This window comes from Xyrauchen texanus, chromosome 3, assembly GCF_025860055.1.
Source record: "Xyrauchen texanus isolate HMW12.3.18 chromosome 3, RBS_HiC_50CHRs, whole genome shotgun sequence".
NCBI classification, from domain to species: domain Eukaryota; kingdom Metazoa; phylum Chordata; class Actinopteri; order Cypriniformes; family Catostomidae; genus Xyrauchen; species Xyrauchen texanus.
Genome location: NC_068278.1, coordinates 29,249,018 through 29,274,448, shown reverse-complemented (window position 1 = coordinate 29,274,448; position 25,431 = coordinate 29,249,018). Strand labels below are relative to the sequence as shown.

Below are 25,431 nucleotides of genomic sequence, written 5' to 3'. Positions count from 1 at the left end.
CTCCTTGACCAGCCATTTGGTACACGTTAATCATCTAAAATCAAAAACCTAAAGGGAGATTCAGTCTCCCAAGAGGGGACTCTCCGAAGAGAGTGAGATCTTGGACAAATGTCCTTTGTTCAATTTATTGGCCAGATGTGGTTCATTTCATTTATGGTGCCATTTTAGTTTTATGGCTTTGAGGAATTCCAGGGTTAAAAGGTTGGGTTTTCCTTGATTCAAGTAGTTTTGCTTTGTTCATTTTTGTGCACCAAATATATTACAGTTTGAAGGAGATATTGTTTTTAATATGTAATTACCCTCCCCACAATGCATTGTTAGTTCCACACACCACAGATGTGTTACCACCCACTGTGGTTCAGTCTCTGGCTTTGCAGCATGCTCAGCTTGAAGCCTAAGGCCTTAGCTGCACAGTTACAGTAATGGAAGGAGACATCTTACTGCAGTACTGGGTACATGAAGTAGAACAACTGACTTCTCAGTGAAAAAATGAGATAGGGAGAAAAAACAGCTTTATAAGCATCAGGCTGTCAGTGATGGAAGAAATTAAGGTTGATGCCCCATGAAAAGAAATGTATGAGGAAGAGCGAAGCCAATAACTTCCAAACGGCTATAGGACGGAGTCATTCACTGTGAAATAAAACAGTCTGTGGACACTGTAAGTCTGTCCTAACCACTCCTGCCTTGCTCAGCAGAACATGGTCCTTACTTGCAAGGAGCTTGACCAGCTGCCTGCTATCAGGGCTTTATCCTGGCAGGTTACTGAGACCCCATTATAAGAGGTCAGAATTATTATCTACTTTGATAATGCTTTTACATTTGGTTGGTCTATATCAAGAAACATGAAAGACAAAGGAGTGGCAATAATTGGAAATATGGAATGAAAACTTGATCGACAACATAAGAACACTGCTTTATATATTTTTAAATGTGTTACCTTTATGTTTACAGATTTATGTTTACAGTGATAAGAGCTGCCTCAAATGCCCAAACACTTCTTGGAAAGTGGAATAAAAATGTCTGAAGGTGACATTACCAATAGTTCATCATTGGCGATTTCTAACAAAGGCATGGCAAAGTACCCTTCTCCTATAGCTGACAACTGGTGATGGTCATCAGATGGGATATGTTATCCTAACAGTCTGGAACTCTGCTGAATTATTTGCTGATAGATATAAAAAGCTGTTATTCTTGGTAATGGAAAGCAATTAGAAACATCTGCACACTTGGCGGTGAGCATTGCCTTCTTAAACCACCCTGTTCCCAGGTGCCACTGGGAAATAATCACATCATCAGAACAGCGCCGGGCCTCCAGGACTGGTACTGATCTGTGAAGAACATGAATGTAGCCCCTTCCATGCTAAAAGTGCGCAAGAGAGAGAGGCAGAAATGAGGACAGCTTCATTTTCAGCTTTTTCTTCCAACACTGATGTCTGTAATTTGTTAGATGCTAAAATGATCTCATATCACTGTCAAATATGCAGTCATCTATAAGTAAGCAATCTGTAGGTTGATTTCACCTAAAAGTGTAACACTGTTGTTCTGTAGTGCTATCAAAACATTCCTCTGTTTAAGCGGCTTATACAGCATGACACAGCAATATCGTCTCAACCAATGGTGTAAGTTTGGGGTGGAACTATCTGTGTGTACAACCAATGTATCAATGCAAGACAGTAGCAGTTTTTGTAATTTTTCTGAAAATGTTTGGTGGCAAAGAAATTACACACTTTGGTGCCACAAAAGTTTTGGTATTTTTTATATTAATTAACAACAGCTGCTTGTAATTATGCATAATTTACTGTTATTACTATAGTCAATACTTGTAATATGTATAAGGATACTATAAAATAAAGTGTTACCAAAGTTTTACCCCAAGAAATGTAGTAGTTTAAAAAAATTAGGTGAGGGGTTGGGGTACTGGTGGTCCCCTAGTGACTGATGTTGGAAACACAGGCAACAAAATATATGTATAAAATGTGTCAATATATATATATATATATATATATATATATATATATATATATATATATATATATATATATATATTATGGGCTGTCAATATATGAATTTTTTTAATCGAATTAAATACATGGTGTCCCGATTAATTAATTTAATCGCATATACAAATATTTGCTGAGAAAGCCCTCATATAACAATAAATCAACATATAATGATTATACATATTTATATCAATATATCATTAAACATAGTTATCTTTTAAATATATATATATATATATATATATATATATATATATATATATATATTTTTTTTTTTTTTTTTTTCAGACATTGAAAAAAATTTTTTAGTTACAAAACTTTTACATCTAGAGCCAAGAGGTTTATTAAAACAAACAACAACAAAAAGGAAAATAAATAAATAAACAGTTTAAATAAAAATATTACATTTTTTACATATTTTCTTGTTACTCAAAGTGGAAAATGTTCTTAGGTATTGCTGAACTACTGGTTTATAAATACTAAACTTTGCCAACAAAAGCAGAAAATGTATCAAATAATATTCCTTATGAATAGACATGTCATAGCTAAAAAAATAAATAAAATAAAACAAGACCCCCCTTCAGGACTTCCTCTAGGACCCAGAAAGCTCCTAAGCTCTCCTGAGACGGAAGATCCAGGGAGTCAGATATTCGCTCCGGAGCTGGTACCCCCGGTGGAGGGCTGGCAGGAAAATCCTTGTTTTCCCACATTGTTAATTAAAGAGCGATTTCCTCACTTCCTGGGTCATCTAGCCGGTGCGCGCCGTTCTCACGGCACGCTGGGTTTTCCTTGATTCAAGTAGTTTTGCATTGTTCATTTTTGTGCACCAAATATATTACAGTTTGAAGGAGATATTGTTTTTAATATTTAATTACCCTCCCCACAATGCATTGTTAGTTCCACACACCACAGATGTGTTACCACCCACTGTGGTTCAGTCTCTGGCTTTGCAGCATGCTCAGCTTTTCAACACCAAAAACCACAGTCCCGGCTCACTGGATGCAGTTACTTCACCTCCGGACCTGCGACTGCCCATCCCCGGCGGGCCGATGCTGACGGGTTCCGAAGACGTCTTCACAGGACCACCTCCTCAGTTTCCTGCCGGGTGCACATAGGGAGGTAATTGCTTAGAGTTTTTTCTCAGCACCCAAGCCTCGGGACGTGCTTTTGCCTCCCGACACATTATTACCTGCTCCCTACGCTGCAAAGCCCCACCCTGTACATAAAAAAAGATCGTCCTCTTAGTGCCCCTCACACGGCGCTTGGACACATGGCTTTCGCTGTTCAACCTGTCACGCTGGTTGACCAGGATCATCTGACTCAGCTACACGATCAATTCGCCAGGCTCCCGCCTCGTTTCAATGGTATTCGCTCCACTTCGGTGCGCAGCAAAAACGCCAGCACCTTACGGGCAGAGATTACAACTCTGCTACTCAAGGACGTGATAGAGCCTGTCCCTCCAGCCGAGATGAAGAAGGGTCTCTACAGCCCTTACTTCATCATACCCAAAAAGGTGGTTGGTTGCGGCCAATCTTGGACTTGCGAGTTGGACTTTACAAAAACTCCCGTTCAAAATGCTCATGCAGAAACAGATTTTAACCTGCATTCGGCATCAGATTGGTTCGCAGCGATAGACCTGAAGGATGCGTACGTCCACGTCTCCATTCTGTTTCGGTATCGACTCTTCCTACGGTTCGCGTTTGACGGCCAGGCGTTTCAGTGCAAGGTCCTCCCCTTCGGCCTGTCCCTGTCCCCTTGCGTCTTCACAAAGGTCACAGTGGCAGCCCTTGCCCCGCTACAGGGAGTGGGCATTTGCATTCTAAATTACATCGACGACTGTGTCATTCTAGCTCATTCTCGATAGTTACTATGTGCTCACAGGGACCAGGTGCTCAGGCACCTCAGCTGTCTAGGGCTTCAGGTCAACTGGGAAAAAGCAAGCTCTCCCTAGTTCAGAGCATCTCTTTTCTCGGCATGGAGTTAGACTCAGTATCAACGACAGCGTGCCTCATGAATGGTGATAAGGTGCCTCACTCTCTTCGAGACCAGCACAGCGGTTCCTCTAAAACAGTTCCAGAGGCTCCTGGGGCATATGGCATCCTCGGCCACGGTCATGCAGCTCGGGATGATGCATGGCTTCAGACTTGAGTCCCGAGATGGGCATGGCGCCGCGGCACATACCGTGTGTTAATCACCCCTTCCTGCCATCAGACTTTCAACCCTTGGACAGACCTCTGTTTTCTGCAGACTGGAGTCCCCCTACAGCAGGTGTCCAGACATGTCATGGTCACCAGAGACCTCTCAACAGGGTTGGGGAGCCGTGTGCAATGAGCACACAGCCGCTGGCTCCTGGATGGGGCCCCAGCTGAGTTGGCACATCAACTGCCTAAAGTTGCTGGCAGTATTCCTTGCCCTGCAGAGGTTTCTCCCACTGATTCGGTGCAAGCACTTCTTGATCCGTTTAGACAGCACCACAATGGTAGCGTACATAAATCGCCAAGGCGGCATGTGCTCTTGTCATATGTCACAACTCGCCTGCCATCTCCTCCTTTGGAGTCAGCAGCGAGTTCATATCCTGGGCAACCTCAACACGACAGCGGATGCGCTGTCACAACAGGTCTCGCTCAGTGGAGAGAGGAGGCTCCACCCTCAGGTGGTCCAGCTGATTTGGGGCCAGTTCAGCATGGCACAGGTAGATCTTTTTGCGTCCCAAGACAATTCCCACTGCCCGCTCTGGTACTCCCTAACAGAGGCCCCTCTTGGGACAGATGCTTTGGCACACAGCTGGCCCCGGGGGCTGTGCAAATATGCATTTCCCCAGTGAGCCTTCTTGCACTGGTGCTGTGCAAGGTCAGGGAGGACGAGGAACAAGTCACCTTAGTGGCTCCTTACTGGCCCACTCGAACTTGGTTCTCGGATCTCACGCTCCTCACGACAGCACCTCCCTGGCAAATTCCCCTGAGGAAGGACCTTCTTTCCCAGGGACGGGGCACCTTCTGGCATCCACGCCCAGACCTCTGTAACCTCCACGTCTGGCCGCTGGATGGGACACAGAAGATCTGTGTTACCTACCACCTGCAGTCGTAGACATGATCAACCAAGCCAGAGCTCCTTCTACCAGGCAGCTTAATGCCCAAAGTGGCGCTTGTTCGCAAATTGGTATTCTTCCCAGTCTGAAAACCCTCAGAAATGTGCAGTACGGTCAGTGCTTTAATTCCTGCAAGTGAGGTTTATGCACATTGAAGGTGTATGTAGCCACTATCACGGCCCACCACGATGCAGTGGACAGCAAGTCCTTGGGTAAGCACAACTTGATTATCAGGTTCCTTAGAATCACCCGGAGGCTGAATCCTCTCTGGCCAAGCCTGTTCCCCTTTTGGGATCTCTCAGTGGTTCTCTCGGGCCTTCAGAGACCCCCCTTCGAGCCGCTTGACTCAGTTGAGCTCAAGGTCCTCTCCTTGAAGACAACCCTCCTGATAGCGCTAGCTTCTATCAAGAGGGTCGGGGACTTGCAAGCATTCTCTGTCAGCGACACTTGCCTGGAGTTCGGTCCGGCAGATACTCACGTCATCCTAACACCGCGAACGGACTACATGCCCAAGGTTCCTACGACCCCCTTCAGGGACCTGGTCGTGAACCTGCAAGCAAGCTTTCCTGGGAGGAGGCAGACCCAGCCTTCGTTGCATGTCCTGTATGTGCTTTGGGTAACTATTTGGACCGCACACATACAGTAGCTTTAAATAATCTGAGCAGCTCTTTGTCTGCTTCAGCGGACGGCAGAAAGGGAACGCTGTCTCCAAACTGAGGCTGCCCACTGGTTCGTCGACGCATTTCTTTGGCCTTCCAGACTCAGTCTGTGCCCGCCCCCTTGCATGTTCGAGTACACTCGACGAGAAGTGTGGCATCCTCGTGGGCACTGGCCAATGGCACCTCTCTAAGCAGACATCTGCAGAGCAGCGTGCTGGGCAACACACAATACCTTTGCGAGATTCTACAATCTCAGGATTGAGTCAGTCTCATCCCGTGTTTTTTCAAGTCTGAGCCAGTAGAACTCGGTAATACTGAACAGCCAACCAGGTGTTCCACTTGCACTTAGCGCCCTTCACCAAAGTGATCCAGTGCGCTCTCTCCCAGATTAGTCACTAAGCTCTCGGTTCCTGGATGTTCTTCCTCTCAAGTGCTCTGTACTGGGGTAGGGCTCCACAGGACTAATTCCTAATGCTCAGTGCAAAAACCTGACTGACAGATGCATGCCCGCTTTCCTTTATACTCGTATGTCCGGGGGCGGGACATGCAGTTTCTGTCTGCCAATTTCTCATTGGCCTTTTCTCAAGTTCAGAGGTATGAGAGGCTCTCAATTAAGAACCCCTCCCCCCCCTTGTGTCACTACATTCGACAAAATATCTCATTCACTCCATCAGGGAATGGAGGTTACAACAGTTGTAACCATTCATGTCATTGTTGCACTCGTGGGAGATATTTCATTTTTAAATTCCACCAAATAAAGAGTGCCAATGACTTTACTTTTGTTAAATATCCCGGTCTGTGCGCACACGCGTGTATGTACGAGTGAGCGAGAGATAAACAGACAGAGAGAAATTAAAGGAGGGTTCTGATCATCCCTCTTTCCGTTTTTAGAAAATTACACTGAACAGAAAAAAGCATTAAAATGTCAGTTTGAATATATGAATTACTACAGCATTAAAAAATAAGGATGCATTCCCTTGATCCATATGATATTTATGATATGATATTATTTTATGATTGTATGATATTATATGATATGATATTATATTACATTATATTATGTTATATTATAAATTATATTATATATATATATATATACAGGTGCCATTCATATAATTAGAATATCATCAAAAAGTTGATGTATTTCAGTAATTCCATTCAAAAAGTGAAACTTGGATAATGTATACATTCATTGCACACAGACTGATATATTTCAAGTGTTCGTTCCTTTAATTTTGATGATTATAACTGACAACTAATGAAAAAGCCCAAAATCAGTATCTCAGATAATTAGAATATTGTGAAAAGGTTCAATATTGAATACACTGGGTGCCACACTCTAATCAACTAATTAACTCAAAACACCTGCAAAGTCCTTTAAATGGTCTCTCAGTCTAGTTCTGTAGGCTACACAATCATGGGGAAGACTGCTGGCTTGACAGCTGTCCAAAAGACGACCATTGACACCTTGCACAATGAGGGCAAGACACAAAAGGTAATTGCTAAAGAGGCTGGCTGTTCACAGAGCTCTGTGTCCAAGCACATTAATAGAGAGGCGAAGGGAAGGAAAAGATGTGGTAGAAAAAAGTGTACAAGCAATAGGGATAACCGCACCCTGGAGAGGATTGTGAAACAAAACCCATTCAAAAATGTGGGGGAGATTTACAAAGAGTGGACTGCAGCTTGAGTCAGTGCTTCAAGAACCACCACGCACAGACGTATGCAAGACATGGGTTTCAGCTGTCGCATTCCTTGTGTCAAGCCACTCTTGGACAAGACACGGCGTCAGAAGAATCTCACCTGGGCTAAAGACAAAAAGGACTGGACTGCTGCTGAGTGGTCCAAAGTTATGTTCTCTGATGAAAGTAAATTTTGCATTTCCTTTGGAAATCAAGGTCCCAGAGTCTGGAGGAAGAGAGGAGAGGCACAGAATCCACGTTGCTTGAAGTCCAGTGTAAAGTTTCCACAGTCAGTGATGGTTTGGGGTGCCATGTCATCTGCTGGTGTTGGTCCACTGTGGTTTCTGAGGTCCAAGGTCAACGCAGCCGTCTACCAGGAAGTTTTAGAGCACTTCATGCTTCCTGCTGCTGACCAACTTTATGGAGATGCAGATTTCATTTTCCAACAGGACTTGGCACCTGCACACAGTGCCAAAGCTACCAGTACCTGGTTTAAGGACCATGGTATCCCTGTCCTTAATTGGCCAGCAAACTCGCCTGACCTTAACCCTATTGAAAGTATATGGGGTATTGTGAAGAGGAAGATGCGATACGCCAGACCCAACAATGCAGAAGAGCTGAAGGCCACTATCAGAGCAACCTAGGCTCTCATAACACCCGGGCAGTGCCACAGACTGATCGACTCCATGCCACGCCGCATTGCTGCAGTAATTCAGGCAAAAGGAGCCCCAACTAAGTATTGAGTGCTGTACATGCTCATATTTCATGTTCATATTTTCAGTTGGCCAACATTTCTAAAAATCCTTTTTTTGTATTAGTCTTAAGTAATATTCTAATTTTCGGAGATACTGAATTTGGGATTTTCATTAGTTGTCAGTTTTAATCATCACAATTAAATTAAATAAACATTTTAATATATCAGTATGTGTGTAATGAATGAATATAATATCCAAGTTTCACTTTTTGAATGGAATTACTGAAATAAATCAACTTTTTGATGATATTCTAATTATATGACCAGCACTTGTGTGTGTATATATATATATATATATATATATATATGAACTGAAGCCAGAAACTACTGAATTTATCACACCTTTCCAAAAAATTGCTTTCATGATGTTGCATCCACACAAGAGATTTCAGAATAAGTCCAAGATGACTGCCATATTATCCAGCTTTCCACATTTGTTTACATTTGCTTACAATACAGTATTTTCATTGTTATACAATTAATGACCATTTCCTTAGTACTTTATGTACTGTAATACTTGTGTGACTCTTCTTGTCACAGCCTGTACTTCACTAAATATATTCTCTTTTCTTGAACATCAGGTAAAGTATATGACACTGACCTTTACACACAGCCCCCTCACCTCAGTAATAGGAGGACCCCACTGTGTGTAGTCTGTTGAAATACTTACTTACTGATGCATGCCTGTGGATCTTCCTGGATACAGTACATCACAAGCCCCCTGGTGAGAGCTCTCCTCAGCTGTAAATACCATCGGTCTCTGCCACCCTGGAGAGAGACAGAAGATGGTGGTCTGGAGGGTCACAGTTCAGCAGACACAGACATGGCTGTTTTGGTAGCTGGGAAACGTCTGCTTGCCTTTGATGATCTGGGTATGCTGCAGAGAGATTGACAGAATATTGTTTGCCTGGCCTGATTATACCTGTTTAAACTGCATTACTTTAATTATTTTGTTCAAATTGCTTAACTTACTTCCATGTAGCCTATCTGTTCACAAGCATATACAACATCAGGAGTGTTGGGGCTGTTAAAACTGAACCTTTTTTTTTTTTTTGCGACCCTCTGTACTGTTTCACTTATTCTTCTCGGTTAATGTGTGCAAGATGGTCGTCTTAACAAAAAAGACAACTTTTAAAAAAGCGTCTCGAGACACATGCGTTCCAAAGTGACTTCTATTCATCGTTGCTTTGAGTTTTGTTTTAACACGGAACGGTCTGAAATTTGGGGGTTACTCTGGGGGCTACTTTAACTTTGTTCAGTAGCGTGACAGTAGCTGCTATAACAATAGTGTAAATATTATACTATTAATATTTAAATTTGGCATCGACTAGCCAGGTATCGTGATATTAGCAAAACATTTTTGAAATTGTATTGAGCAGCTTTGTGTCCGAAAGATCTCAAGGTAACATTCAAACATGCACTCTCGCATACGAAGCACTGGAAAGTCCGAATCATTCTAATCATTCTACTGAATTGAATCAGTAAATCACAGAGTTCCTGCGCAGTCTTGCATGTAAGGTATTCACATAAATTTTTTTTATTTTAACTCAGATTTAGAAAATCTAACCTTCCCTATCTGTCACTCACTCGACATTGTGTCAATTAAGTGACACTAAGGGTCACTCTTGGGATCCCGAGACACCTTCTGATATTTGATAAAAGGCCAATGGGAATTGGCGAGTGGTATTTGCATGCCACTCCCCCGCACATACAGGTATAAAGGAGCTGGCGTGCGAACCGCTCATTCAGATTTTCTCTTCGGAGCCGAGTGGTCGCTATTTCAATGAAAAATAAGCTAGCTGAATTCCCACGGCTTGACATTGGATTCTGACAGTGCTTTACAGCGGCTTCTCCCCCTTTCTGCACTGGTGCACTGCAGAGATTGCCCCTGGGCTCTTTGGCAGAACAAACTAAAAGAATATATTCTAAAAGAGTATAATTCCTAAAAGAGTATATTCTAAATGAGCGGCACACACGGAAGTGGGCATTCACATCCTCAACTATCTCGACGACTGGCTAATCCTAGCTCATTCTCGGAATGTGTTGTGTGCGCACGGGACCTGGTCCTCACGCACCTCAGCCGGCTAGGGCTTCGGGTCAACGAGGAAAAGAGCAAGCCCCTGCCGGTTCGGAGCATCTCTTTTCATGGCTTGGACTCAGTCTCAATGACGCTGCGCCTCATGAACGGTGCACACAGTTGGTGCTGACATGTTTGAAGGCGTTCAGACAGAGAAAAGAGGTTCCACTGAAACTGTTACAGAAGCTCCTGGGGCATATGGCGTCCTCAGCGGTGGCCACACCACTCGGGTTGATGCATATGAGACTGCTTTAGCACTGGCTCCAGACTCGAGTCCGGAGATAGGCATGCCGCTGTGGGACACATCGCTTGGCCATCACACTGGTCTGTCGCCCCTCTTCAGCCCTTTGACTGACCTCACATTTCTATGGGCAGGTGTCCCCCTAGAGTAGGTCTCCAGGCGCGTCGTGGTTATGACGGATGCCTCCAAAATGGGCTGGGGTGCTGTATGCAACGGGCACGCAGCTGCCGGCTCCTGGACGGGCCTGAGGCCACGTTGGCACGTCAACTGTCTGCCTCGAGTTGTTGACAATACTGCTCACCTTGCGGAGGTACCTGCTGTTGATCAAGGGCAAGCAGATGCTGATTTGGACAGACAAAATGGCAATGGTGACCGTCAAGACGGCTTACGCTCCCGTTGTATGTCACAACTCACCCGCTGTCTCCTCTGGAGTCAGCAGCACCTCAAATTTCTGTGAGCCACTCACATACCGGGCGACCTCAACACTGCAGCGGACACACTGCCACTATAGGTTACCTGTTTGGTTTCCCAGAATACTTTTACTGCCCGCAAGGATACGTCTTGGCCGAGGCACCCCTCGTTATAGATACGCTAGTACACAGATGGCCCCCTGCACTACGCTAAAATACATTTTCCCCAGTGAGCCTACTTACACAGACACTGTGCAAGTTCAGGGAGGACGAGGAACAGGAAGTCCTTGTAGCACCCTACTGGCCTACCCAGACTTGGTTTTCGGACCTCACGCTACTCGTGTCAACAACCACCCCCCCCATCCCCCACTGGCTAATTCCCCTGATGGAGGACCTTCTTCCTCAGGGACGGGGCACCATCTGGCACCCGTGACCAGACCTCTGGAATCTCCATGTCTGGCACCTGGATGGGACGTGGAAGACCTAGGTGGCCTACCATCCGCTGTGGTAGACACGATCACTCAGGCTAGGGCTCCCACTTTGAGATGCCTGTATACCTTTAAGTGGCATCTGTTCGCTAAGTGGTGTTCTTCCCGACATGAAGACCCCCAGAGATGCACAGTGGGATCTTCCTGCAAGAGAGTTTGGAGGCACGGCTGTCCCCCTCCACCTTGAATGTGTACATAGCCGCTATATTCATGTGTCTTATATGTCACTATAAGTCCTTAGGAAAGCACGACCTGATCATCAGGTTCCTGAGAGGCAACAGGAGGTTGAATCACTCCAGACCGTGCCTCGTTCCCTCATGGGACCTCTCTGTAGTCCTGCAAAGCCTATGAGGGGCTCCTTTGAGCCATTAGAGTCAGTTGAGCTTAAGGCACTCTCTCTGAAGACTACCCACCTGACGGCGCTCACCTCCATCAAGAGGGTAGGTGACCTGCAAGCATTCTCTGTCAGAGATAAGTGACTGGAGTTTGGTCTGGGCTACTCTCACAATCCTGAGGCTCCGACCAGGCTATGTGTCCAAGTTTCCCATGACCCCATTCAGGGATCAGGTGGTGAACCTGCAAGTGCTGCCCCAGGAAGAGGCAGCCCCAGCCTTGACATTTCTGTGTCCAGTGCGGTTCTGTGTCCCGTTCTACCGGGAGTGTGGCGGCCTCCTGGGCCCTGACAAGAGGTGCTTCTCTAACAGACATTTGCAAAGCAGTGGGCTGGGCAACAACAACACCTTTGCGAGGTTCTACAATTTCTGGGTTGAGCTGGTTTTGTCCCGTGTCTTGGCCGGACAGTTAGCCGGGTGTATCGCTTGCACCTCCACTGAGTTGAAGACGTGTGACCTGCAAGTATTCTCTGTCAGAGATAAGTGACTGGAGTTTGGTCTGGGCTACTCTCACAATCCTGAGGCCCCGACCAGGCTATGTGTCCAAGTTTCCCATGACCCCATTCAGGGATCAGGTGGTGAACCTGCAAGTAGGTGCTCCGCATGTGCTGGTTCCCAGTAGGTAATCCCATGCAACATATATCTTCTGCTAAATCATTTACCTGCTGGTAAACTGTGGCTTCCTTGGGCAGAGGCCCCTCTGCCCCAGTCACCATGTTTGTAGAAATTCCTCCCTGTTGGTTAGGACCTACCATGTGACTACTCCACATGACTCACTTCCAACGAAAAAGAGTCGGCAAGACCATGTGACGTATTTCCACTCAAAATACCCCCTTCTCTGGGTGGGATGTGGTCTCTGCGGTGTCTTCCCCTTGGGAGTGACACCCCCCCGACGTGGACACTGGTGGTCTCAGTCAGTTGAGAAATGTTCACTCTTTTCGGGGAGAAAAACGAAAAAAAAAGTGGGAAATGGCACGACTGGGCTAGCCTGCCCCTATTCTTTCTTTGGGCAGTCAACTTGTCCCCGAAGGGCCGTTTCACGCTCATAACAACGTCAGTGGAGATTACGTGTCGGCCTGGTGAGCTGGCTATGAGGCTGCCTGTCTCGCATCACCAGTTCATGTAACACAGTCCAGCTAGTTGTGGCGTTTTTGTAGGGGACCCCTGGGGTCACTTCATCGACGTAGTGTCCTTCCTGCCACAACGCTGGACTACCCGTTGAAATGGATGGGACCTTCTCTCTAGGATCCTCAGCACAAAACCTGAATGAGCGATTCACACGCCAGCTCCTTTTTACCCGTATGTGCAGGGGAGTGACATGCAAATACCACTAGCCAATTCCCATTGGCCTTTTATCAAAGATCAGAAGGTGTCTCGGGCTCCCAAGAGTGACCCCTAGTGTTACTTCATCGAAACAACGTCTTGTTCCCTCCATCAGGGAAGTAACAGAAGTAACCAGGACGTTTTATAGCTTTTTTGGTTGTGTTTAATACACACTTACCATTGCAGTTTAATACTGTATTCGTAATTGAGATTCACATTGTTTTGTGCCAGATAATTGTTGCTCTGATTACAACAATATAGTCCTGAATAGTGACATATTTAGAAAGACATTGCCCTCCCAAACAGCATCAAAATTAGCTACTTTTTGTTAGTAGCTTACAGAGCTTTACTTCGGCTTAATTACTTGAAAATATGTAGCTGCACAACACTGTCACTCAGAATGTCTCTATTTGCAGCTAAATGTCAATAAATAAAATGGCAAGTAGCATTCATTTATGTAATTAATTTTTGATAATGGTTGTGTTATATGGAGGGCCAAATTACTCAAAATTAAATCATTAAATAAATATTTAAATAAATCATCCAAAAACTTTGAAATTGTTAAGAACTATAAACTTATTTAATTAATCATTAAATGTCTAAATAAATCAATTAATGCCTCTTTAGTATATTTGGCATTAGTTTTCATCCATTTTCGATTGTGTAGCGAATACAAGTAGAGACAGTCACAATGTCGGAGAAAAAACTGCTTTATTAAAATAAAAGCAGGCAACAGTACAAAACAAGGGCAAATCCAGAGAAGAATGGTCAGGGTTAGCGTTAGGTCAAAAGCCGGGGAATCAAGATATAAACAAGGGGGCAAATCCGGGAGAGAGTAGTCAAAGGGAGCGTGAGGTCCAAGCTGGGGAATCAATATACAAACAAGACGGGACTAGAGGGAGCAAAAGACAGGGGAACAAGGGGAGCTGGCAAGCTAAGGGGTAAACGAGAGGAGTTTCAGAACTAGACGAGACTAGCGGGGGGCAAAGACACGGGAAACTAAATACAATAACCAACCACCGTGAGACGAAAGGGTAGTGATATATATAGGGGCAAGTGCAGGTGTAAACCATGACAGGTGATGAGACGAGTGAAGGTGAAACTAATGTGCAGGAGTGCAGATGACGCGAGTGCAGGTGGTCATAATGTTCTGGGGGATTGGAAACGCATGAGAAACTCGAGGAAGTGAGATTGCCTACGAGCATGTGAGCGAGTAGGAGCAAAGTGGGCGTGAGGGCTCGAGCGAGCAAAAAGAGCATGCGAGCTCGAGGGGGCGGAACGAGCGTGGGAGCTCGAGGGGGCAGAACGAGCGTGGAAGCTCGAGAGGGCGGAGCGAGGGAGCGGGGTTCGTGACAGATTGAGCCATATATTTGGGTTGAATTTTTATTGAAGCACGAGCTTTGTGTCTTTGTCATTTCCAGGGTTAAGGTTATCGGCACGTCTCTAAAACAAAATGAAATACAAGGGAAATGTATTGATTTATTTAGTGATATAATGATCAATTTAATCATTTGATACAGTAGTTTTTAATGATTTCATTATGTATTTAATATATTTAATGATTTAATGATTTTTAAAAGAATATTTAACTGTTTATTTAACATAGAACTTCCAAATATTCCATCTCAAAACATGTTTTACAGCCTTCACTTCTATAATCAAGTTGCGTCAGAAGTACAAACATTATTACATATTCCACCACTCTCTGCCTTTGGACAGAAGACACAAACTGCTGTAGCACTAAACATTATGTTTGTCCCTTTGTTCTATCCACACTGTAATCCCCCAGGCAACAAGCAGAAAATGTCAGTCAGTACAGATGAGTCCAGAGGCAGCCTGATGAGACACGCAAGCTGGATTTGTTGATTTTAGCTGGCATACCTGTCACAGAAAGCTGCAACTGCAGTTCAAATATAAGGCTGTTAGTGCCACATGAGGCCATATGGTGATACAGTCACACACACACACACACACACACACACACACACACACACACACACACACACACACACACACACACATGTTGTGTTTCCATGTTTTATGGGGACTTTCCATAGACATAATGGTTTTTATACTGTACAAACTTTATATTCTATCCCCTAAACCTAACCCTACCCTTAAACCTAACCCTCACAGAAAACGTTCTGCATTTTTACATTTTCAAAAAACATAATTTAGAATGATTTATAAGCTGTTTTCCTCATGGGGACCAACAAAATGTCCCCACAAGGTCAAAAATTTCGGGTTTTACTATACTTATGGGGACATTTGGTCCCCACAAAGTGATAAATACACACACACACACACACACACACACACACACACGCAGGTTGGACAATATGTTTGATGGTCCATCCATCCATCCATCCATCCATCTACTGTATCCATCCATCCATCCATCCATCCATCCATCCATCCATCCATCCATCCATCCAAATGTTAGATAAAGAGTGCATAGCTCATTCAGTTTCCTTCCACACAACACAAAAATTACATTACTTGAATTCCAATACCCTGATGTAATTACTTGGGGCCACTATTCATCTTTTCATACACATGTTCAGAGTGTATCAGACATACTTCATTGGACCACTTCACAATTCCCCTTTAGCAGAACATCTTACTTGATGAAAAGCTGAATTGCGAATTGTTGTAAAACGTGGGATGTAATGCATTACAAGCAACAGAAGTATTCCAGCACAGATGGTATGTTCAGCTTTTTAATAATAAAATCTGCTTCTGTGTTATTTAAAATATTACAATAACCTTTCCACTAATCCATTGACTTTGGTCTGGTACACCTGAATGACTGCATCACAATCCCTGCCCCTTGATAACATATTAGGATTATAGCTCAGAATTTATATCTCAGTTTTGTCCCCCGTCTTTCTCATAAATACGTTAGATAAGCATATCTGTTTAATTTCATTCTCTTTGACCGCTGGATTATACAGAAACAGTTGATTGTCAAAGCAGACACACAGTCAAACATCTGCATAAGAATTTATTAGATGTAATATTATATTTGGACATCTGAGCAATTGCATTTTTTCTGTGAGCACATGCTGCATAGCACATCAGTGAGTCAGGTACATGTAATATATTGGAAATAAAGGACTGCATGTTTTATCACAATGAAAATGTAATCCAAGGATACATACTCTATACTGCCCTTCAAAGGCAAACACTTGATGTATTTGTTCACAGTATCCACACTTTTTGTGTGGATTCTGTAGTTACTACAATTTTGACGTTATCTCTGTCTATGGCAGAATAGTTAAGCCAAACTCGTCTGTCACAGATTAGATTATAGTATAAGAGACCTGATTTCGGTCATGACCTACCACCTGCAGTTAATTAAAAAATTTAAGATTTTTATTGTCTTTCAATGTAATGTAAGCACATTGTCTAGGTTTTTCAGGCTAGAAAAATCTCCTCCATGCTCTTTTACTTGCATGCTGTGCAAAATATTGCAGCACCTGCATGTTGTAGCGATTTCCCAAAACTTGGCAGATGGTCCTCCATGTCTCCCCCTCCCCCTTGCCCACTGTCCTCCCATTACCTGGTATCTGGTACCTGAGTCTATAGGGAATACTACCATGCAATGCCTGACTACCACAGCCTCAACAGAGCAACAAAAACAGGCTTCTCTGGGATTGACCTCTCAAAGCAAATCACACACATCTAAATCATTGGAGCTAGATCCCTTCTGAAGAGCAAGAGATGTTTCTCTCCCCAAGACTAATACAAAAACATGCCCTGCAACTCAGTTCCTCTGTGTTATTTAGTGGCATGACTGCTAGCAAAACACATAACACAAAGGTCCTTATGGCGACTGTAGCCTGTCTTAGTGCTGATTTAATTATAAAGCTCATGTCTTTTGAACACTACGAGGGACATTAATGGAGAAACTAATAGCTTATGTACAACACATCTATATCAGTGACATCTTGCCTTGTCCCTGAAAAGATTTGCCTGCAAGGCTGCAGTAGTTCATCTGGAAACATGCCCTTCACTGCACATTTCTACCTTGTCAAAGTGAGCAGTCTAAACAGCTTCCAGTTAGTCTTAATATAATTTAATCTAATGTACTCTGGTTGACAAAGTGAAACATTATGCCAAAGCACAATCTGCATTAGAGAAGAGAAACTGATGTTGAATGTGTGTTTGTGTGTCTGTGTGTGTGTGTGGGCGGGTTTGGGTGGTTTACGAGGACATTTGTTTTGCTTACAAACTGGTAATTACAAGGGTATTATGCTATGAATGTAGTTTTTTGTGAGGGTTAGGGGTAGGGGTAGGGGATAAAATCTATAGTTCATACAGTGTAAAAATCATTATGTCTATGGAGGTTCCTCATAAGGATAGCTGCACCAACACATACGTGTGTGTGTGTGTGTGTGTGCATGTTTATGTGGTTTACGAGGACAATTTTTCAGGTTATAAACTGGTAATTACAAGGGTATTATGCTATAAATGTGGTTTATGAAGACATGTCTGGTGTCCCCATAATGTAAATAGCATAAAAACATTTTAAATTATGTTTTATTGAAGATGTAAAAATGCAGAAAGTTTTCTGTGAGGTTAGGTTTAGGGGTTGTGTTAGGTTAAGGGATAGAATCTATAGTTTGACAGTATAATCAAAATCATTATGTCTGTGGAAAGTCCTCATAATGATAGGTAGACCAACATGTGTGTGTGTGTATGTGAATGTGTGTGTGTATGTGTGTGTGTGTTGGAAGCAGGTTGGTCGGGTTTGGATGTGCTTGCTGTACAGTTACATGTACCATAAACCATTGCAGATAAAGAGAGGTGACAAACAAATTGGTTTGTTTAAAGATAAAAAGCAATATATTTAAGTAATAGGTCACCCAAAAATGAAAATTAACTAATCATTTACTCACCCTCATGCCATCCCAGATGTGTATGACTTTATTTCTTCTGCTGAACACAAACGAATATTTTTAGAATAACATCTCAGCACTGTAGGTCCATACAATGCAAGTGAATGGTGGCTGTGAAATTTACTTTAGTACTTTTAAATATAAATTCTCCTCCCTGCCCAGTAGGTGGCGATATGCACAAAAATGTGAATTGCCTAAAACAAAAGAAGAAGAATGTGTGGAGTGGAGATTTATAGTAAAAAATAACTTAAATGTTGATCTGTTTCTCACCCACACCTTTTACATTGCCTGGCCAAAAAAAAAAATTACTTACTCTAATATTTCATTGGACCGCATTTTGCTGCATTTGATTACGGCGCACATTCTTCTAACTTATGCAATGTCACAACATTTATTTCCATTCAGAGTTGCATTAATTTTTGGCAGAGATCTTGTATTTATGACGGGAGAGTCGAACCACTCTGTAAAGTCTTCTCCAGCACATCTCAAAGACTTTCAGAGGGGTTAAGGTCAGGACTCTGCAGTGGTCAATTCATGTGTGAAAATGATTCCTCATGCTTCCTTAATCACTCTTTCACAATTTGAGCCTGATGAATCTTGGCATTGTCCTTCTGGAATATGCCCGTGATGTCAGTGAAGAAAAAATCCATTGTTGGGATAATCTGGTTATTCAGTACATTCAGATTGTCAGCTGACTTCATTTTATTGCTGTATAACATTGCTGAGCCTAGACCTGACCAATTGAAGCAACCCCAGATCATAACACAGCCTCCTGAGGCTTATACAGTGGGCACTATGCATGAGGGGTGCATTGCTTCACGCGCTTCCCTTCTTACCCTGATGCACCCATCGCTTTAGAATAGGGTAAATCTGGTCTGATCAGACCTTTTTCCATTGCTCTACAGTCCAAACTTTATGCTCCATAGCAAACTGAAGTAGTTTTTTTCTGATTAGCCTCACTAACAAGTGGATTTAATGTGGCCACACAGCTGTTTAGTTTTCGTCGCATTGTGCGTGTCTTTCTCTATTAAACAAAGCTGTAAGTTCTACTGTAAATTTTTTATGATGTGACTTCACCAAGACTTTTATAATTATCTTTACAATTATATCTCTGATCATGATCATTCAAGATTTTTTTTCGACCATATTTCATCCCCAATGCTGATGGTTCACCACTATCCTTCCAGGTTTTAATAATGCATTAGACAGCTCTTAACACAATTCCAGTGATTTCAGCAATCTGCAATTTTCTTTGCTTGATGCAGGCCAATAATTGTCCCCTTCTAAAACACAGTAACATCTTTTGCAGGGCCACGGGATCCGTCTTCCAACATGGATGTTTAAGAAATGAGAAGCTACACACTGCATCAGTTAGGGTTAAAAGAACTGTTGCCAGCTGAAACTTTAATCACTGCAATAATGATCCAATCATAAGCTCTTAAGTATCTGCTTTTTAAATCCAAATGGTGACATGTTTTTTTTTGGGCCAGGCAGTGTATATCACTTATGTAGATATAGATTTAACCACTGGAGATGTATTAATTACTTTTCTGTTGCCTTTCTATGCTTTTTGGACCTTCAAAATTATGTCCACCATTCACTCTCATTGTATGGACCAACAGAGCTAAGATATTTATAAAATCATCTTCGTTTGTGTAACGTCTGAATAACGAGAGGCCACAGGACGGGAACAGGGTCAGAAGCCCTGGGAGGAGGCCACAAGACAGGGACCGGGTCAGGAGGCCTGGGAGGAGGCCACAGGATAGGGACTGGGTCAGGGGGCCTGGGACTGGGTCGGGAGGTCTGGGAAGAGGCCACAGGACAGAGGCTGGCAGAGCCGTGTGAGGCGGAGCCAAGGAGGACTTCGGAGGCGGAGCCATAGAAGACTTAGGAGGTGGCGCCATAGGAGGCTTAGGCAGGGCCATGGCAGACTCAGGTGGTAAGGCCTTGGGCAGGTCAGGAGGCGGAACAGTGTTGGGCGGAGCCAAGGGAGGCGATGGTGTAGAAGGCTCAGAAGGCGGAGCCACTGGAGGTGGAGCCGAAGGTGGCGAGGGCGAAGAAGGCTCTGAAGACGGAGCCAATGGAGGCTTCGGGGGCGGAGCCGGGAAAGGCCCGGGAGGCTCCGGAGGAGGAATTGAAGGAGGTTCAGGAGGCGGAGCCGAAGGAGGCGAGGGCGATGAAGGCTCTGAAGACGGAGCCAATGGGGGCTTCGGAGGCGGAGCCGGGAGAGGCTTGGGAGGCGGAGCTGAAAGAGGCTCAGGAGGCGGAGCCGAGGTAGGCGGCACCGTGGGAGGCTCTAGGAGCGGAGACCAGGAAGACTCTGGAGTCTCTGGGGGTAGAGACGTAGGAGGCTCTGAGGGTGGAGCCGCCAAAGGCTTGAGTGTCTTGAGAGGCGGTGCCGGAGGAGGCTCGGGAGGTGGAGCCATAGGAAGCTCTGAGGGCGGAGCCGTCGAAGGCTTGAGTGGCTTGAGCGGCGGAGCCGTAGGAGGCTCGGGAGGCTCTGAGGGCGGGGCCGTCGAAGGCTTGAGTGGCTCGAGAGGAGGAGCCGTAGGAGGCTCAAGAGGCTCTGGGGGCGGAGCCGTCAAAGGCTTGAGTGGATCGAGAGGTGGAGCAATCGGAGGCTCTGGAGGTGGAGCCGTAGAAGGCTCTGGGGGTGGAACCGCAGGAGGCCCCGTAGGCGGAGCTGCAGGAGGCTCGAGAGGCTCTGGGGGCGGAGCCGTAGGAGGCTCAAGAGGCTCTGGGGGCGGAGCCGTAGGAGACTCGGGGGCGGAGCCCTGGAAGGCTCGAGAGGCTTGAGGGGCGGAGCCCTGGCAGGCTCGAGAGGCTTGAGGGGCGGAGCCCTGGAAGGCTCGAGTGGTTCGAGAGGCGGAGCCCTGGGAGGCTCGAGAGGCTTGAGGGGCGGAGCCCTGGCAGGCTCGAGAGGCTTGAGGGGCGGAGCCCTGGAAGGCTCGAGAGGCTTGAGGGGCGGAGCCCAGGCAGGCTCGAGAGGCTTGAGAGACGGAGTCCTGGAAGACTCAAGAGACTTGAGGGGCGGAGCCCTGGAAGGCTTGAGAGGCGGAGTTCTGGGGAGCTCAGGGGGCGGAGCTCTGGAAAGCTTGGGAGGCTTGAGAGACGGAGTCCTGGAAGACTCGAGAGACTTGAGAGGCGGAGCCCTAGGAGGCTCGAGAGGCTTGAGGGGCGGACCCCTGGTAGGCTCGAGAGGCTTGAGAGGCGCAGCCCTGGAAGGCTCGAGAGGCTTGAGAGGCGGAGCTCTGTAAAGCTCGGGAGGCGGAGCTCTGGAAAGCTCGGGAGGCGGAGCTCTGGAAAGCTCGGGAAACTCGGATGGCGGAGCTCTGGAAAGCTCGGGAAACTCGGATGGCGGAGCTCTGGAAAGCTCGGGAAACTCGGATGGCGGAGCTCTGGAAAGCTCGGGAAACTCGGATGGCGGAGCTCTATAAAGCTCGGGAAACTCGGATGGCGGAGCTCTGGAAAGCTCGGGAAACTCGGATGGCGGAGCTCTGGAAAGCTCGGGAAACTCGGATGGCTGAGCTCTGGAAAGCTCGGGAAACTCGGATGGCTGAGCTCTGGAAAGCTCGGGAGGAGGAGCCCTGGAAGACCCGAGAGGTGCTGGCTCTAGGATGGGCACGACCACTGGCGCTGGCTCTTGGGCGGTCACGGTTACTGGCACTGGCTCTTTGACGGTCATGGCTACTGGCACTGGCTCTTGGACGGTCATGGCTTCGGGCTCTGGCTCTTGGACGATCGAGGCTACTGGCACTGGCTCTTGGACGGTCACGGGTACTGGCGCTGGCTCTTGGACGGTCGAGGCCGCAGGCGCTGGCTCAGGGACGGTCAAGGCTACAGGCGCTGGCTCAGGGACGGTCGAGGCTACAGGCGCTGGCTCAGGGACGGTCGAGGCTACAGGCGCTGGCTCACTGACGTTTGAGGCTACAGGCGCTGGCTCACTGACGTCCGAGGCTACAAGCACTGGCTCACTGACATTTGAGGCTATTGGCTCTGGCTGGGTTGCCGTGGTAAGCGCCGGCTTGGGTTCGCTGGGCACTGAGGGCAGAGCCAAGGGGGGTTCAGAGCATGGGGCTGTGGCAGGCGGTGGCTGGAGTGCAGAGACCTCTCCCTTTCTCCTCTTCCTCCGGGCTGATGTGACTGGCGAAGCTGGGATGTTGTTCCTGGTCAGCGTGGCTTCAGGTTCGCTGACCGTGGCTGGCAAGGGCTCAGGCTTGCTGACGGTAGAGGCCGTAGGCGCTGGTTCGCTCACTGTGAAATGCGTGGCCGCAGGCTCGCTCACTGTGACATGCGTGGCAGCTGGCTCGCTCACCGGGGCAGGCGTGGGCTCTGGCTCGCAGACCGGGGCAGGCGTGGGCCGGGAGGCGGAAGCCTGTCTTCTCCTCCTCCTCCGGGCAGACGAAGAGGACCGCGCTGGCTCGTTGACTGGCGTGAAAGGACGAACCACGGGTGAATGGAGGGTCAATACTGCGGGAGGCGCTACGGGGTTCTCCTCGAGGATGTCCACTGTTAAGGGAGAACCGCAGATCTGTAGGGTCTCCTCAACGAACGCGCGGAGCGTCCAGTCGCGCGTTGGCGGTGGCAGCCGCTCCTTCAGCCCGTCACTCAGGTTGCCTCGGAAGAAGACCACCAGGGAGAAATTAGGGAAGTCTGAAACGTTTGCCAGAACCAGAAAGTCGTGGATGTGATCTTCTATAGGTCGGTCCCCTTGCTTCAGGCTGAGCAGTTCATAGTTCGCCCGAAAAACTGCTGGATCCATTGTGCGGTCGATCGTTCTGTAACGTCTGAATAACGAGGCTGACGAGGAGATGCGGATCCAAACGCAGTTTGAGTTTATTTAATCAGAAAATACCAAATGAACAAAAGAACAACCCACGATGGGGAAAAGAAACATAAACTAGTTAAGGTAACCACGGTAGAGACAAACAGGGAACAAGGGAGAGAAGCACACATCAGGCTAACATCAAACAACGATCGACGAAGACTGAACAAAGACACGGGGTATAAATACACAAACATGGGAAAAGGGGCCAATGAAAGAACAGAACTCAAACAAGATAACAAGGTGATTAACAGAAACCAAAGGCAAATTAACAAGGGCAGGTGCAAACAATGAACAGTGAACACAAGACGCTAACAGAGGACTATGGAGTTAAATAAGGGACTAAAGTGAAAACTAAGGGATACCAAAAGTGACAGAATACAAACAAAGGGCAACAGAGGGACAAGACAGGGTAACCGTTACAGTTTGTGTTTAGCAGGAGAAAGAAAGTCATAGGCCTACACATCTGCGATGGAACGAGGGAATGTAAATGATGAGAGAATTTTCATTTTTCGGTGGACTATTCCTTTACCTAGATCTTTTTAATGCAGAAGTGTTCCATGATTAATTAAAAAACAAAAAATAACATTAATATGAAAACATTTCAACTTGAGCAGTTGTAATTACAAACAAATAACAAAAAAGACCATGTAACTATAATAGTGGTTTGGAGATTGTACCATGTGTTTGCACATACCACCATGGTATTTTTTCATGTAATCATGAGTATCATGTAAATACAGTATATATAGAAGTACTGCAGTATTACCATCTGAGTGGTGGTGTAGTGGGCTAAAGCACATAACTGTTAATCAGATGGTTGCTGGTTCGATCCCCAAGGCCACCACCATTGTGTCTTTGAGCAAGGCACTCAACTCCAGGTTGCTCCGGGGGATTGTCCCTGTAATAAGGGCTTTGTAAGTCGCTTTGGATAAAAGCGTCTGCCAAATGCATAAATGTAAATGATACCGTCACCATACCGTGGTACTGCCAAATTACTTTTTTGTAAGGGATCAGGTTATCTTATCCTCAGCATCTTAGCTTCCATTATTCCAAGATCTCAAATATATACTTATTGTAATAAAATGCATAATAAGCATGTAAATGAAAACCTTGTAGCTTCGGGCAATGTCAAGGAAGCAGGGCATTAAATCATTCTTAGAAAAGATAACATGGCCTTCTATTTCATTTCAATAGCTTTATAAAGAGTCATTCTCTCTCTCTTCGATGGGAAGACTGGCACTTTTAGCCATAGACCTTCTCTGTCTGCTGATATAAATCTTAGCAGTATTTTAATTACTTTTCTGCATTCTTATGAAACAGAATGGATTAAAATAGCTTCAAGTCTATGGAGCTCAATGTGATTTAAAAAAGATATAATGTGACCACTTTGGGGATGAGATGATTTTTTAAAAAGCAAGACTGAAAAATAAATCTCTTTTTCTAAGGCTACGTCCACATGAATCTAGATACATTTAAAAACTGCATATTCGTTTTTGAAATGCTCTCCATCCACTCTGCAGTTTTTAAGTGTTTTCCAAAAGTTTATTTTCCACACAAACATATTAAAACTCTTAAATCCCCTTACTGCACAAAAATTGTTGCCGGACACCAATTCCGAGTAAACTTCCGGTCACCTTTGAAGGAGTGCAATGTGAAGGTTATACAAAGTAACATTTATCTTTAACAATGTTATCAAAGTGAATAGCTGGCACAACAATGCTGCTACAACATGGGCCATCAACTTGATCGTTTTGGATTGAATAGATCACATGACTGCATCACATGACAACAAATACATCATTGTTTTCAGATATCTCTGTTTCTCCTGTCCACACTACAAGGTGAAGACGGCATTTTGAAATTTATCCACCTGAGCGTTTTTGAAAAGCTAGGTTTTCACTGTGAAAAACGCAATCTCGCTAAAAATTAGAGAAAAAGATGCATTTTCAAATGGAAATATATTACTGTGGACATGGCCTTAGAACTTCTAATTATGCAAGTATAAGAGTTAAATATTCGGCAACCAGTGCAAGTGAACTTTGAAAAATCTGTTGACAACAGCTTTTTAAATGTTCTCTCTCTCTCTGTGTAGTTTGGTTTTCTTTTCTTACAAAGGCAATCTACTCTCTCAATGTTCAATTTAGCTGTAAATGACTACAATCAGGGCTGGACTGGTAATCTGGCATACTGGGCCAGAATGCCGAATGGCCCACGATAAGCTAAAATGAGCCTCCAAGTTATGCAGAATGACACCGCGATATGCAGAAAAGGACAGTGACTAACCTGCTCAACAACTTTTTGGCCAGTTGCTATGTAAAATCCCGGGACGATTTCTCTTCCCAGTCCAGCCCTGAACTACAATAGTTGCTGTGCAGTATCTGATTACCCTTTATAGACATAAGTTAAGAGACCTGTAACAGTATCATGTGCTCTGGCTTTGGTCCATGCTGATCTGTGGACCAATGGCAAAGAGTCTGAAAATAGCCTGGCAGAAACTGCAGTCCCAAATGGAGAAATAGCCTGCTAAGTTATTGCTATTAGCAAAGTGAAAAGGACAGTGCTGACTGCAAAGCTAAAATGAGCCCCTTTTG

General features: G+C 45.2%; 1 long non-coding RNA gene across 1 annotated transcript; it reads right to left on the bottom strand.

The window, feature by feature from the left end:
• Positions 1 to 1,005: 1,005 nt before the first annotated feature.
• On the bottom strand, positions 1,006 to 25,183 carry LOC127633923 (uncharacterized). Its single transcript, XR_007969279.1, has 3 exons — positions 25,124 to 25,183; positions 8,851 to 9,057; positions 1,006 to 1,360 (listed from the first exon to the last, which is right to left on the bottom strand). It is a non-coding gene; the product is annotated as an uncharacterized LOC127633923 (long non-coding RNA).
• Positions 25,184 to 25,431: the final 248 nt, after the last annotated feature.